The sequence below is a fragment of the Lichenostomus cassidix genome, chromosome 4, assembly GCF_008360975.1.
Source record: "Lichenostomus cassidix isolate B80296 chromosome 4, HeHo_3.0, whole genome shotgun sequence".
Taxonomy (NCBI): Eukaryota; Metazoa; Chordata; class Aves; order Passeriformes; family Meliphagidae; genus Lichenostomus; species Lichenostomus cassidix.
This window is the reverse complement of record NC_139484.1, coordinates 3,049-14,291: the sequence shown is the minus strand read 5'-3', so window position 1 is coordinate 14,291 and position 11,243 is coordinate 3,049. Positions and strand designations below refer to the sequence as shown.

Genomic DNA, 11,243 nt, shown 5'->3' with positions numbered 1-11,243 from the left:
AGAGAATTTTCTAGCTTTTTTTTTAAATTAAAGTTGCTGTGACAGCTGTTGCTTGAGTCAGCAGAGTGCATGGTCAGCTTCCAATTACCAGCAGCTAATGGAAAAATACATTTTACTAAATCATTGCCTTGATATAGAGTCATTGATTTTAAATTATGGATGAAGCAATGAGTATTCTCATATGCTCACAAAGCAGCTCACCAAGGTGAGCTAGACTAACACATAGTGCTCGTGGCATACTGGGAATGCATCTGTCATCCGTTATTACAGACTCACTTGGGAAGTCCAAGGGTAGTTCGGTTGCATTTCATTCTGCTAAATATGCCTAATATTTATGTACAGTTTTTGTAAGTTTTGGGGTTTTTTTTAGTTTGTTTGTTTGTGGTTTTTCATAGAATGTATTTCTGAGCAAAGTAGAGGAAATGGAACTAAATAAACTAAACTAAATTAAAGGCTCCTGTTCTGGTGGGAATATTTGCTTGATTCTTGGAGGGCCAGAGTAACAAAACTCAGCAACAAATTCTTACACACACACAGAGCAAGGAAATAAAACTTCAGCATTTCTAGTTCTGTTTTTTGTTGTTGTTCACCCCTAATTTTAGTACTTTTATGCTGTGAATCTAATATCCACAGCACATATCCATAATTTAGGTCAGTTTTGTGTGATGAGGCTCAAGTAAGAGATGCAGTTGTCATCTGTGCGCACAGATTTGAAAAGCTTGGCCTTTTGATATATAAATAAATATTAGGAATTCCATGTCTCTCGGTGGCTCAATAACATAGCAACATTTATAATGCTGAGTTTCCCTGTACCTTAGTTGCCTTCACAGTAAAACTTAGCTGTGGAGTGTAGAGTGCAGTAATTTGTGAGGTTCTTGCTTACAGCTGTGCCAACAGCCCTGCAAAAATGCTTTTTCTTAACTTTTTTAGCTCTAAAATATTTTTTATTTGTGACAAAATATATTTTTAAATAACGTTTTGCCAGAAATGCCATCTAGAAGTATTACAGTTTCCTTTAGAAATGAAAAAGTGTGCCAGCAAAATTTACATAAGTGTAGTCCTCCATAACAAATATGACTCGAGCTTTACTGGCATTTCGTCAGGCTCTGCCCTGAAGTATTTTCTCAAAGAAACTGTGAACCTGTGGAATTTCATTATTGTTTATATTTATGTTTTGTATCTGATCCTTAGCCACGGGCGGAGAGTTCGCTGTGGAGTGGAGTGTTTGATGCTGTACAAATACAGAACAAAAAGGTCACTGCTCCAAAGAGGCTGCAATTGTGAGAAACTTAAAAGAGGTGGAAACATGAAGAAGCAGTGGGATAATGCTGACCATATGCCAGGCAGTATTTTCAGCACACTCACTATCTGACTGTTGTCAAAGTTTTCTTTAGAGCATCAAGGGAAAACTGGAGAAAGGTAATGAGACAGTATAGTCGATATGTTGCAACTGTCTTTAGGGAATCACCAGTCTGGAAATAAACCAGTTAGGCATACAAGCTTTCATGACAGTGTGATCAGAGTGGAGCATCTCAGTGAGGCACAAGAAGGTGAGGCAGGAAAAGAACTGAGAAACCTGAGCAATCAAAAAGGGTTGAGTTTGTAGTTGAAAACTCCAGGCAGAGAGATAGCCTGGTCAAAAAAAAAAAATGCGATACAAGAGAAATCATCTTTGCAGTGGTATTTTGAATGAAATAAAACAGACAAGATTGCATTTGCCAAGGCCAAGGAGAGGGATGTGGTAATCAAAATGAGAATCAGAGTTTCAGCTGTGTGGATGAGTAAGAAAAGTCATGGCTTAGATTTGTACACGACCTACAGGTTCTCTGCTTGTGCTGAACAGATTAACTTCTAATGGAAAGTACAGATCGTCTGCCTCAAACAGGTGTTTATTAAAACAGTTGTCAAACTGTTCATTTCAGAGGAAGTGGGAGGAAGGGTGAAAAGACAGATGAAAGAGGTAAAGAATAAACTGTAATAAGGTTTTTCAAAGCACTACTTTCGTATGTCTCCACACCACAGTCAGAGGCTGATGGCATATATTTGGTCATAAGGTGAAAGTTGGATTTTTTCTTCTCTGTTTCAGTGCTTCTCAAATCAGCAGCCTTGGTGCTATAACATTGCAGGAGTGTTGTGCATCCACCCTAAGAGGTGATGATTCTCACGCAATAAACTGAACCATCAGGGCCTGCAGGACTCAGGATACACCTCTGCCTCAAACTCCAGCAGAGCGGCTGACTGAGCTTAAATTATTAACCAAGCCCTGTTTACTGATTTATGGGTTTTCACCAGCCCTCTCTTGTGCTGACAGTAACCACTTTCCTAGTGAAGTTTGACTTGATTCTTCTTCCTTACTTCATAACAACATTTGGGTCTTTTAATTGTTATTTACTGAAAAATGCCATTGACTGGAGAAACAAGTACATATTTTCTCCTAGTTCCTGTACAAGTAAATCAGCTTATTTGTTAGAGTTGAGACTGCAGACAGAATCTGGCAAACACGTGATTGCAGAATTTGTTGCTCTCTGGAATATCCAGGGATATTTTCTTCATCTGACATTCAATCCATGGAATAAGGCTTTAATGTAAATTGATTTATATGGTTAAAAAGAGACATAATTCTGTCTCAGTATTACACTTCACAGATAAAAAGCATGAAGTCCTAGCTGGATCATAACTATGTTCTGTTACCAGGAATCTTTCCTGTATGGTCCCCAAACAATCTTTTCTATGTAGTAAATATGAGTTCATGTGAAAGATACTTGTAGCTCAGAGAACTTCCTTGGAATATTTCCCCATGAAATCTTGCTGAGAATGTGAGGGAAGGATTGCTCCAAACAAGAGAATGCTTTGATAGCTACTCCTTTTCCTTGGCTGGGTGATGAAAACAAGTCCCGGGTTCACAAAAGCTGCAGTTGCATGTTGTGAGATTTTGGAAATACAAGAGAGCAGTGCTGAGAACTGGGAACCTTTTAGGCAGAGTGACTTTGCTCCTTAGAGGGGAAAAAAACCACAAAGTGCAACACATTTATTACAAGGGGAAGCAAGATTTACATTTCTGATTAAATGTGTGGCTCCTTCTGTTCCTGAAGATGGTGTAAGTGGCCTGTAGGTGGTGTAAGAAGAGGAAGGAGTACAAGTAGAGCTCAAAGTCTTGCAAGGTTGTAGATGACATGATACCTCTTTTCTGCTAACACTATCTTGTTAAGATTTCACAGTTCAAGGAGGCAGACAAGGTCTTCTACAATCATTAGCGAAATTAAAATGCTTTTCCTGTCAATTCTGTTACAGAAGAAAAGTGTGTTGTCCTGAATTATCTTTGAGGATCTCAGGAACCTGTTCTTTCCTGAAGTAGCTTATGGAAGAAAAAGCATTGAATGTTCATCAGGTGAAATAATGTTTGTTTCGTTAGTATAATCCTTGCTTCTTGAGTGACACCTTAACTTCACCCGTAGTTCCAATGCCACTTGAGAGACTTGAATAATATTTAACTCTTATATTTTCTTGGGGTCAGTTTACACCTCGGTCTCCTATTTCAGTTAAAATTCAAATAGGAATAGCAATTACAATTAAACATACTCAAATTACAGCTTCCCTTTTGTGAAATTACTGCAACAGGCAGCTACATCAGGAAAGAGAATTTGCCATTTGTTGTTCATTGCCAGAGATTTGTTACTTTTTTTACTTAAAGTTTGAAACTTTCCTGTCACTGTTGAGCCACTAGCAGAGAAAAAGACCTGGATTCTCAGTGTGGCAAGAAAAGAGAGCTTTATTATTTTGATTCCAACTTATATAGATTTTTCAGAGGTCACCCAGATTGGTCAGTCAGAAACCTCCCCCTAGGCCTGATTGGCCAGGCCTGAACTGTCCAAATCTCGAGACACTGTTTTTAATAACATCCAAACTTTATCTTTGTTTATAAAACACAGGAGAAAATTCTCATGGGAAAGACCTGTGCTAGCCACACTTTCCCAACTATATTTTGTAAATATATGTTGGTTTATTACCAGTTAAAATACTTGGTGTATATTGTTACAGACCAATTATTATTATACACATAACATGGATCACTGCAGTTGTTATACTTCTCTTCTTTGGGTGTCACAGCTGGAAAGATGAAATGTTTTAAAGGTACTTCAAAGTGCATGCTCAGGTCCTTAAGAGCTATTCCATAAAAGTAGCAAAAACATCTGTGTGCTTGTTTGTTGAAGTGGTCCCTGAGTTTGTAAGTGGTCCTGCATTCAGGCGGACATTTTCTTTTCATCTGTGCTACTGTGGAAGCAGAGACAGAGGAATGCTTCTTAGAGACTGAGACACGAGGAAATCAGAAGACAGAAATTCAAGCCGTCACTGATAAAAATGTCTAGGATAAGTTTAGGCAACATCTGGTGCTCTTCTCCCTTTTTCTAATTTGGGAATATCTCTTCTCCTCTGATCTTTCTGGCTTATCTGTTTAGACTGTTTGCCCTACTCTGGAGAACTGTTTGTTATTTTATATTTTACAATACCATGTTTAGTTTGGGTTAATTTATCCCGTTACTCATCTCTGTTCTCATTTGATGTTCAATTGCTTTTCCTTTCCAGTACTTGGCAAATACTAATTTGCACTTGTTTAAAAAAAATGTCCAGTTTTCTAGTGAAGATTTCAATTTTTGATCAGCAAAGTTTGAGCACAATTGTCTTCAACATCTCATTTCTTTGGCAATAGAAAGCAGGCTTTGCTCCAAAAGAGAAGTTGCTACTGTACTATTGAGGGCTATAGCACAATCCTGTAAATCAGACTTTACCTGAAAAGGATCTAGCCACTACTGTGTGACTGTCAGGATTTTTAGATTTTTGAGGAATGTAGAAAACCTCACCTGCCTCTCCATGTTTTCCATTTGCATAGCTTTAGATTATGACCTTTTTTTGGTACTTTGAAATTAAATTCAGCTGTGTGGTTATTCTTTTGGGGAGTAGATTGTAAGTTTTCAAGCCCCTGATCTTTTGATTTAATATTTCAGTGCACAAAATATAAATCCATATAGCTGCTCTTCCAAATACCTAAGCCAGCTGACTGCATCCTGAATCTAATGTTGTTGATGACTTTCCTAAGATAAGTTATGGTTTTGATGCCTATGTAACTTGGGTCAGAGTTACAAGGTGCTTATATAGCTTTAGTTATAAGATATCAATATAACCTGAATTATAACTTTTCTATATCAGTATAACCTGAATCATAGCTTTAATACCTATATAACCTGAATCATGACTTTCTATACCATTATAACTTCAGTTATAATTTTCTATACAATGTAATGTCTATTATATGGTTACCTAGTTGCTTAATGCAGCATAGACAAAAACCTCACCAGGTAGATAGTTTCAAAGGTGGACAAGTATAGCACTAATTAGAAATTGGCAAATGTAAAGCCAATTAGCCACAGAATACAAAATTTAAACCAGTTAGAATCACAGAGACCAAGGAACACCATAACTGTGCATGCTCCAAAGACAAAGGTGAAAAGTTCAGATGTGAGAAAGATCCTGGAAGCCATCAGGGAGATCCCCACGACCACCAAATTGGGGAGGCGCAAGCACAGTGCAGAACTACTTATAACCATGAGATCATGTTATGTAAATTAGTTCCAGCATGTATATGATGATGTTATAGTGACATAGTAACACTGAGCTTAATTTACCGTGTAAATAAACCACAGCATTTGACAAAGGTGGGTGAGTTAGGTAGAGAAATCTCCCTCACCTACAGCACTGCAATAAAGAAACACCTGCTCTATAGACACCTGTCTATGGGGTTTTATTGCCAGCCTATCTTTTAGGGCATCAGTATCTCGATTTCTTTTCACTAGTCATATTTTAAGCATAAGAATTTAGGAACTTACCTCAAGGTGAAGTTGCACAAAACTGGAAAGGTTACAGATCAGTTGTGTGTACTGATCTAACAGAGTATTTGAAGTAATTAGATTGAAGCTGATCTTATTATGGCTAGGTATTACAAAGAGCAGGAGGAGAATGTTTCTTTTTTCATAAGATTGCTTTGGTAGGTTATTGTGACTTCTGATTTTTTTTGAACTACATAAATTAGGTCTGCATCACTGGGAAGCATCCAGAAAGTTCTTAAGTATAATTGTTGACCTTTAAAAAATATAAATTTAAATCTACATTCTTGTAGATGAGCTGGGAGTGCAGAGGTTTCTGCTAAAGTCTCTATTTGAGTGCTGTGGAGAAAAGCTGCTGAAACTACAGGGGCTAGAGAAGTTATCATTAATTTGAGCAGAGTATCTTGGTTTGACAGCATTTTTGTGTTCACTTGCCTGAAGAGAAACCTGTTGTGGAGGGTACAAGACAAAGGAAAAGCATCCAAGTGAAGAACATTTATTTTATAGAAAATTTAAATTCTCTGCCTCTTTTCCTGCCTCTTCCTCTTCCAGAAACAAATGCATATGCCTTTTGCTCCAGATTTGTTTGTTTGCCAGTAATTAATGCTTCAGTATTCCATAGCCTTGGTTCTGCCTGTGGATCAGGACACTGGAGAGCATGACAGCTAAAAGGAAAAAAGTGAGTCCATTCTCATCACCAAGTGCTAGGAACTGAAATACTTCGGCTTATTTTCTCTGAATTCCCTCTCTTTCCTTGGAAACAACAACAGGTAGGGTACGTAATCTGCTACTGTCAGGGTTTGACCCTGACTAAATGCCAGGCACCCCTGCTCTCTCCTGCTACAGACATGTAAGAGAGGGGAAAGAAAAAAACTGTTAAACACACACTAATTTCATGAGTTAAATGAGATAGGACACTGGTAGGAGGATGCACGGAAGAAAAGGGCAAGCAGGCTTCAAACTTGAAGTTGCAAAGTGATTTAATTACCTAACAGAGTTAGAGGATAAATGAGAGGTAAAAATAAGCTTTTTATACACCCTTTTGTTCACTCACCCCCCTCCCCCTTATGAACCCATTTTCTATTCACCCCCCTCCCTCCTTCCAACCAACAGCTCGGGTAGGGGGGCAGGGTGTGGGATATTTTTTTGGTCCATAGAGCAGATCCATAAATCTATTCATCACCACAGCTCTTCTACTACAAATACTCTTTATCTCTACTTATCTCTCTCTCTCCAGACAGTTTCTCTGCTCTCACCCCCTCCCTCTTAAGAAGCAGTCTCTATGCTCACTCCCCCTTCACCCTTTCCCCACCAACAGCACAGGCAGGGGGAGAGTAAGGGGGTTTTATCTGGTCAGTCCATCAGGGACAGGGGTTCTCTACTTAGCTGCTGGAAAACGCAGTTTTCCAGCAAAACTTGTGTTACTTGAGCAGGCCTGAACAAAGCCTCAGCATGCTCAGGCCTCAGTAAAAATCCTAACAGGCTGCAGTAGTTTGCTTCCCTGAGAGCGCTTCGTGGGAAGGTGCCGGGGGGATGCAGCTGTGCCTGTATGCTTTGAGAGTACCGTGAGAAGTATGCTGGGAGTGAATTTGTGATTAACAAAGAATGAGGGGGAAAAACCTGTAGATGTGAAAACAGACTGCAGATATGTGTGTAACTATAATTAGTAACATCTGTAACAGTATATAAGTTTCTCGTTTGGTGAAATAAAATTATATCTCACACTGAGACTGCTGCTTGCTTCCTCTTGCCGATCGTCATCCTCCCACAAGAGATAGTCTTCTGGGAACTTCTTTGGCATGGGTCCAATCTCACAAACAGCATCTCTCCCAAAATCTGCTGCAACATGAGTCTTCTTGTCCATAGAGTGCAGACTCTCCTGAGCCGAGGCCACACTGCTTCCATCCCAGGAGCAAGGAAAAGGCCTTTCTCTCCCTTGCAAGGCTTTTGCAGCTTTAACTCTTTCAATGAGACTCCCACTGGATCACACCCTCTTCCCGGCATCCACCTGCTCTTCTGGAACGGGCAGCTCCCTACAGACTGAGGGTGGATCTCTGCGCCCCTGTGGACTCCATGGGCTGCAGGGGGACCTCCTGCTCCCCTCATGGTCTTCACCACGACTAGCAGAGGGTTTTCAGCTCTGGTGCCTGGAGCACCTCCACCCCCAACACTCTTCACTGACCTTAGTGTCTCCATGTTGTTCTCCCTTCATATATTTTCACCTCCTACTCTAACTACAAAGAAGTGTGTGACTGCTTTGTTTTCATTTTTTCTTAAATATGTTTTCAAAAACACGTAACTAGCACCTCTAATTGGCCCATATTTGACCAGCAGCATGTCCATCACTTTCAGAGCCATCAGAGATTGGTGCTGCTGGACTTAGTGAAAAACTTCCAGAACGTTACCTCAAAACACACAGAAGCCATCTTTGTGCCACTAACCACCCCTCAGAAATTTCTGCAGCCCAACTGCAAAAGCTTTAGAGGGGTATAAATTTTTCTTAGATGTTAAAGATACTTGATGAGATTCTGGGATAAGCAAAACCACTACACTTGTGGAGTGTGATGAGATCGGTCAGCAGCAGATCGCAGGTGTCCCCTTGCCCTGGACCCCATGCCATGGCTGTGCTGGGATTTGCCTCTACAGATATCAAGTGTGTCCAGAGACATCGCAGGGACAGTGGGACCTCTGTCAGTGGAGGCTCCCCATGCGCAGGGACCCCCAGCCCTGGGGTGGCCGTGCCAGCAGCCCCAGACACCTCCAGCCCCAGGAACCTGGAGCGACCCCAAACCTCCACACTGCGTGTGGTGCTGTGCCCAAAGGAATGGCAAAGAAAGCTGGGGTGTGGAAAATGAATGACAATTTATTTACAGAAGAGCAGCAACAACAACAAGCTGCAGAATATATTTACAATAGAAGAATCTCTGTAACAACAGCAACAATCTATAGAACGTATTTACAGGAGAACGTTCTATCTAAAAAACATATTTACAAAAGATGAGAACAACAACAAATAGAACATATGTACAGGATGGTGTGCCATCATCTCCATCAGTCCTGGAAGAAAAGGAAGCAGCAGGGTCACTCCAGCCCGGCCCTGAGGGCTGTTCCCTGTGCCCCCAGGCCGGCACACACTGGCCCGGAGGCACTCTGCTGCCGGCCCTGAGCCTGGCTGGGGCAGGGAGCCATGCCTCAGGCACTGGCACAGGGCTGGTGTGGCCCAAAGCAAGCGCAGGGCAGGCCGGGGGTGGTGCTTGTGCCACCAGAATGCAGGGATGCCCCGGGGCGCTGTGTCCCTGAGCAGGGCCACCCAGCCCAGCCCCAGCCTGGCGGCAAGGGACCCGCTGTGCCTGTGAGCAGGGCATGGGGAGCACCTGCCTGTCCTGCTGCTGGGGCTCCATCCTCATCCCAGGACCATGGGCTCCTCCTCATCCTCCTCATCCACCTCCATATCCTCTTCCTCCTCTGTCACATCCACCTCCATCTCCTCCACATCTTCTTGCACCTCCATGTCTTCCTCAAAATCCTCCACATCCACGTCCATCGCTTCTTCCACATCCTCCACATCCACCTCCATCATCTCGTCCTCCTCACGCACCGTGTCCACTTCCATGTCCTCCTCAACATCGCTGGCAGGCTGCATCAGGTAGCACAAGCTCACAGTGGGGTCCCTGTCCCACACCACCCCCACAGGGCCCCAGCCCGCCCGGGCAGTCGGGGGGTGCCCAGCCCCATGGAATGGCACTGTACCTCCACTGGGACAGGAGTGCACATCCTGCTGGGGTTGGGGGTGAGATCCAGGCAGCAGGATGATCTCAGGACTGATGGCAATATTTGGGAGCAGCTGAGTAAGGTGCAGGGTGCAGGGTGCAGGGTGCAGGGTGCAGGGTGCAGGGTGGTCTCCTAGCTGGCTACAGGGTCAGTGGTTGTGTTGTGCTCAACAACAGGTGCTGGAGGCTGCACCTGCAACATGGGCTGTGACATCACAATTCTGGGAGCTGGGATGTCACAGGAGTTCCAGGGCCACTCGGCGCTGGGAGCTCAGGATCATGGAATGTCCAATTCCTCAAATGGTTTGGCTTTGACAGGACCCTTAAGATGGTCTCACTCCTACCTGAGCAACCTCCCACCAGACCGGGATGCTCAGGACCACATCTAGCCTGGCCATGGATGTTTCCAGGGCTGGGGCATCCCCAGGCTCTCTGCACAGCCTGTGTCAGTGTCTCAGCACCCACCCTCTTTGGGGAAAAAAAAATTCTTGTTCGGCTCAGACCCTAACCGAGCTCCTTCATTTCCCAGCAATCCCCCCTGTTGCTGTTGAGCAGCTAACAGAGTAATGAAAGCACCAGTTTTCAGTGGCAAGAAGGAATGACCTTTATTGTTTTGATTTCATCACATATATAGAGTTCTCAAAAGTCACCCAGATTGGTCAGTCAGAAGCCTTCCCCCAGGCCTGATTGGCCAGGCCTGCACTGTCCAAGCTCTGGGACACTGCTCCAACAACACCCAAACTTTATCTTTATTTACAAAACACAAGAAGAGTTCCCGTGGGAAAAACCTGTACTAACCACACCCCCCTTCTGCTCTCGCCTCACGCCCTGCTGAACACTCTGTCCCTATGTTTCCTCTGGGCCCCTCCAGGTCCTGCACGGCCACAGTGAGGACTCCCTGGGGCCTTCTCCTCTGCAGCCTGAGCACCCCCAACTCTCTCAGCTTCTCCTCAGAGCAGAGGGACTCCAGCCCTTGCAGCATCTCCATGGCCTACTCTACACTCCCTCCCACAGCCCCAACACCTCCTTCCTGTGCTCAGGAGCCCAGAGCTGGGAGCAGGCATGAGCCCTGCAGGGACTGCAGCTTCATGGGCAACAGCAGGCAATTTGGTGTTCTCCAAACAGAGCAGCAGAGCTCGTCCGGAGCTAAAGCACGCTTTAGGGCGAGAAAGCCGCGAAGGGCTCACTTCAGCCGGGGAAGGCTGCGTGCGGAGGGGGGTATTGGAAGAAAGCCTTCTCTTCACCTGCTTCCTTCTGGGACAAGTATATCTCCTGCAGATATGCATATCTGAAGTCGTGGCAAGCTCCTTTTCGTTCCTTTTAGCTGCACCTTATGCCCCTCAGTGCAAACGCTGCCAGGAGCTTGCTGAAGCAGAAAGAAGCATTGTGAGCACATTGTGGCTGAAAAGCAGCATTCTGGTGTAATTTGAACGAGTTCTGACACGAACACTGCTGCAGTGTGCTCAGCCGCTGGTTTGCTCGCTTTCTGCGCACAGCCGGAGAGCAGCAGAGCTTGTCCGGAGCTAAAACGCGCTTTAGGGCGAGAAAGCCGCGAAGGGCTCACTTCAGCCGGGGAAGGCTGCTTGCGGAGGGG

General features: G+C 43.8%; 1 long non-coding RNA gene across 1 annotated transcript; it reads right to left on the bottom strand.

Moving 5' to 3' along the window:
- Window positions 1–8,760: 8,760 nt before the first annotated feature.
- On the bottom strand, window positions 8,761–9,910 carry LOC146437628 (uncharacterized). Its single transcript, XR_014851947.1, has 3 exons — window positions 9,630–9,910; window positions 9,258–9,516; window positions 8,761–8,936 (listed from the first exon to the last, which is right to left on the bottom strand). It is a non-coding gene; the product is annotated as an uncharacterized LOC146437628 (long non-coding RNA).
- Window positions 9,911–11,243: the final 1,333 nt, after the last annotated feature.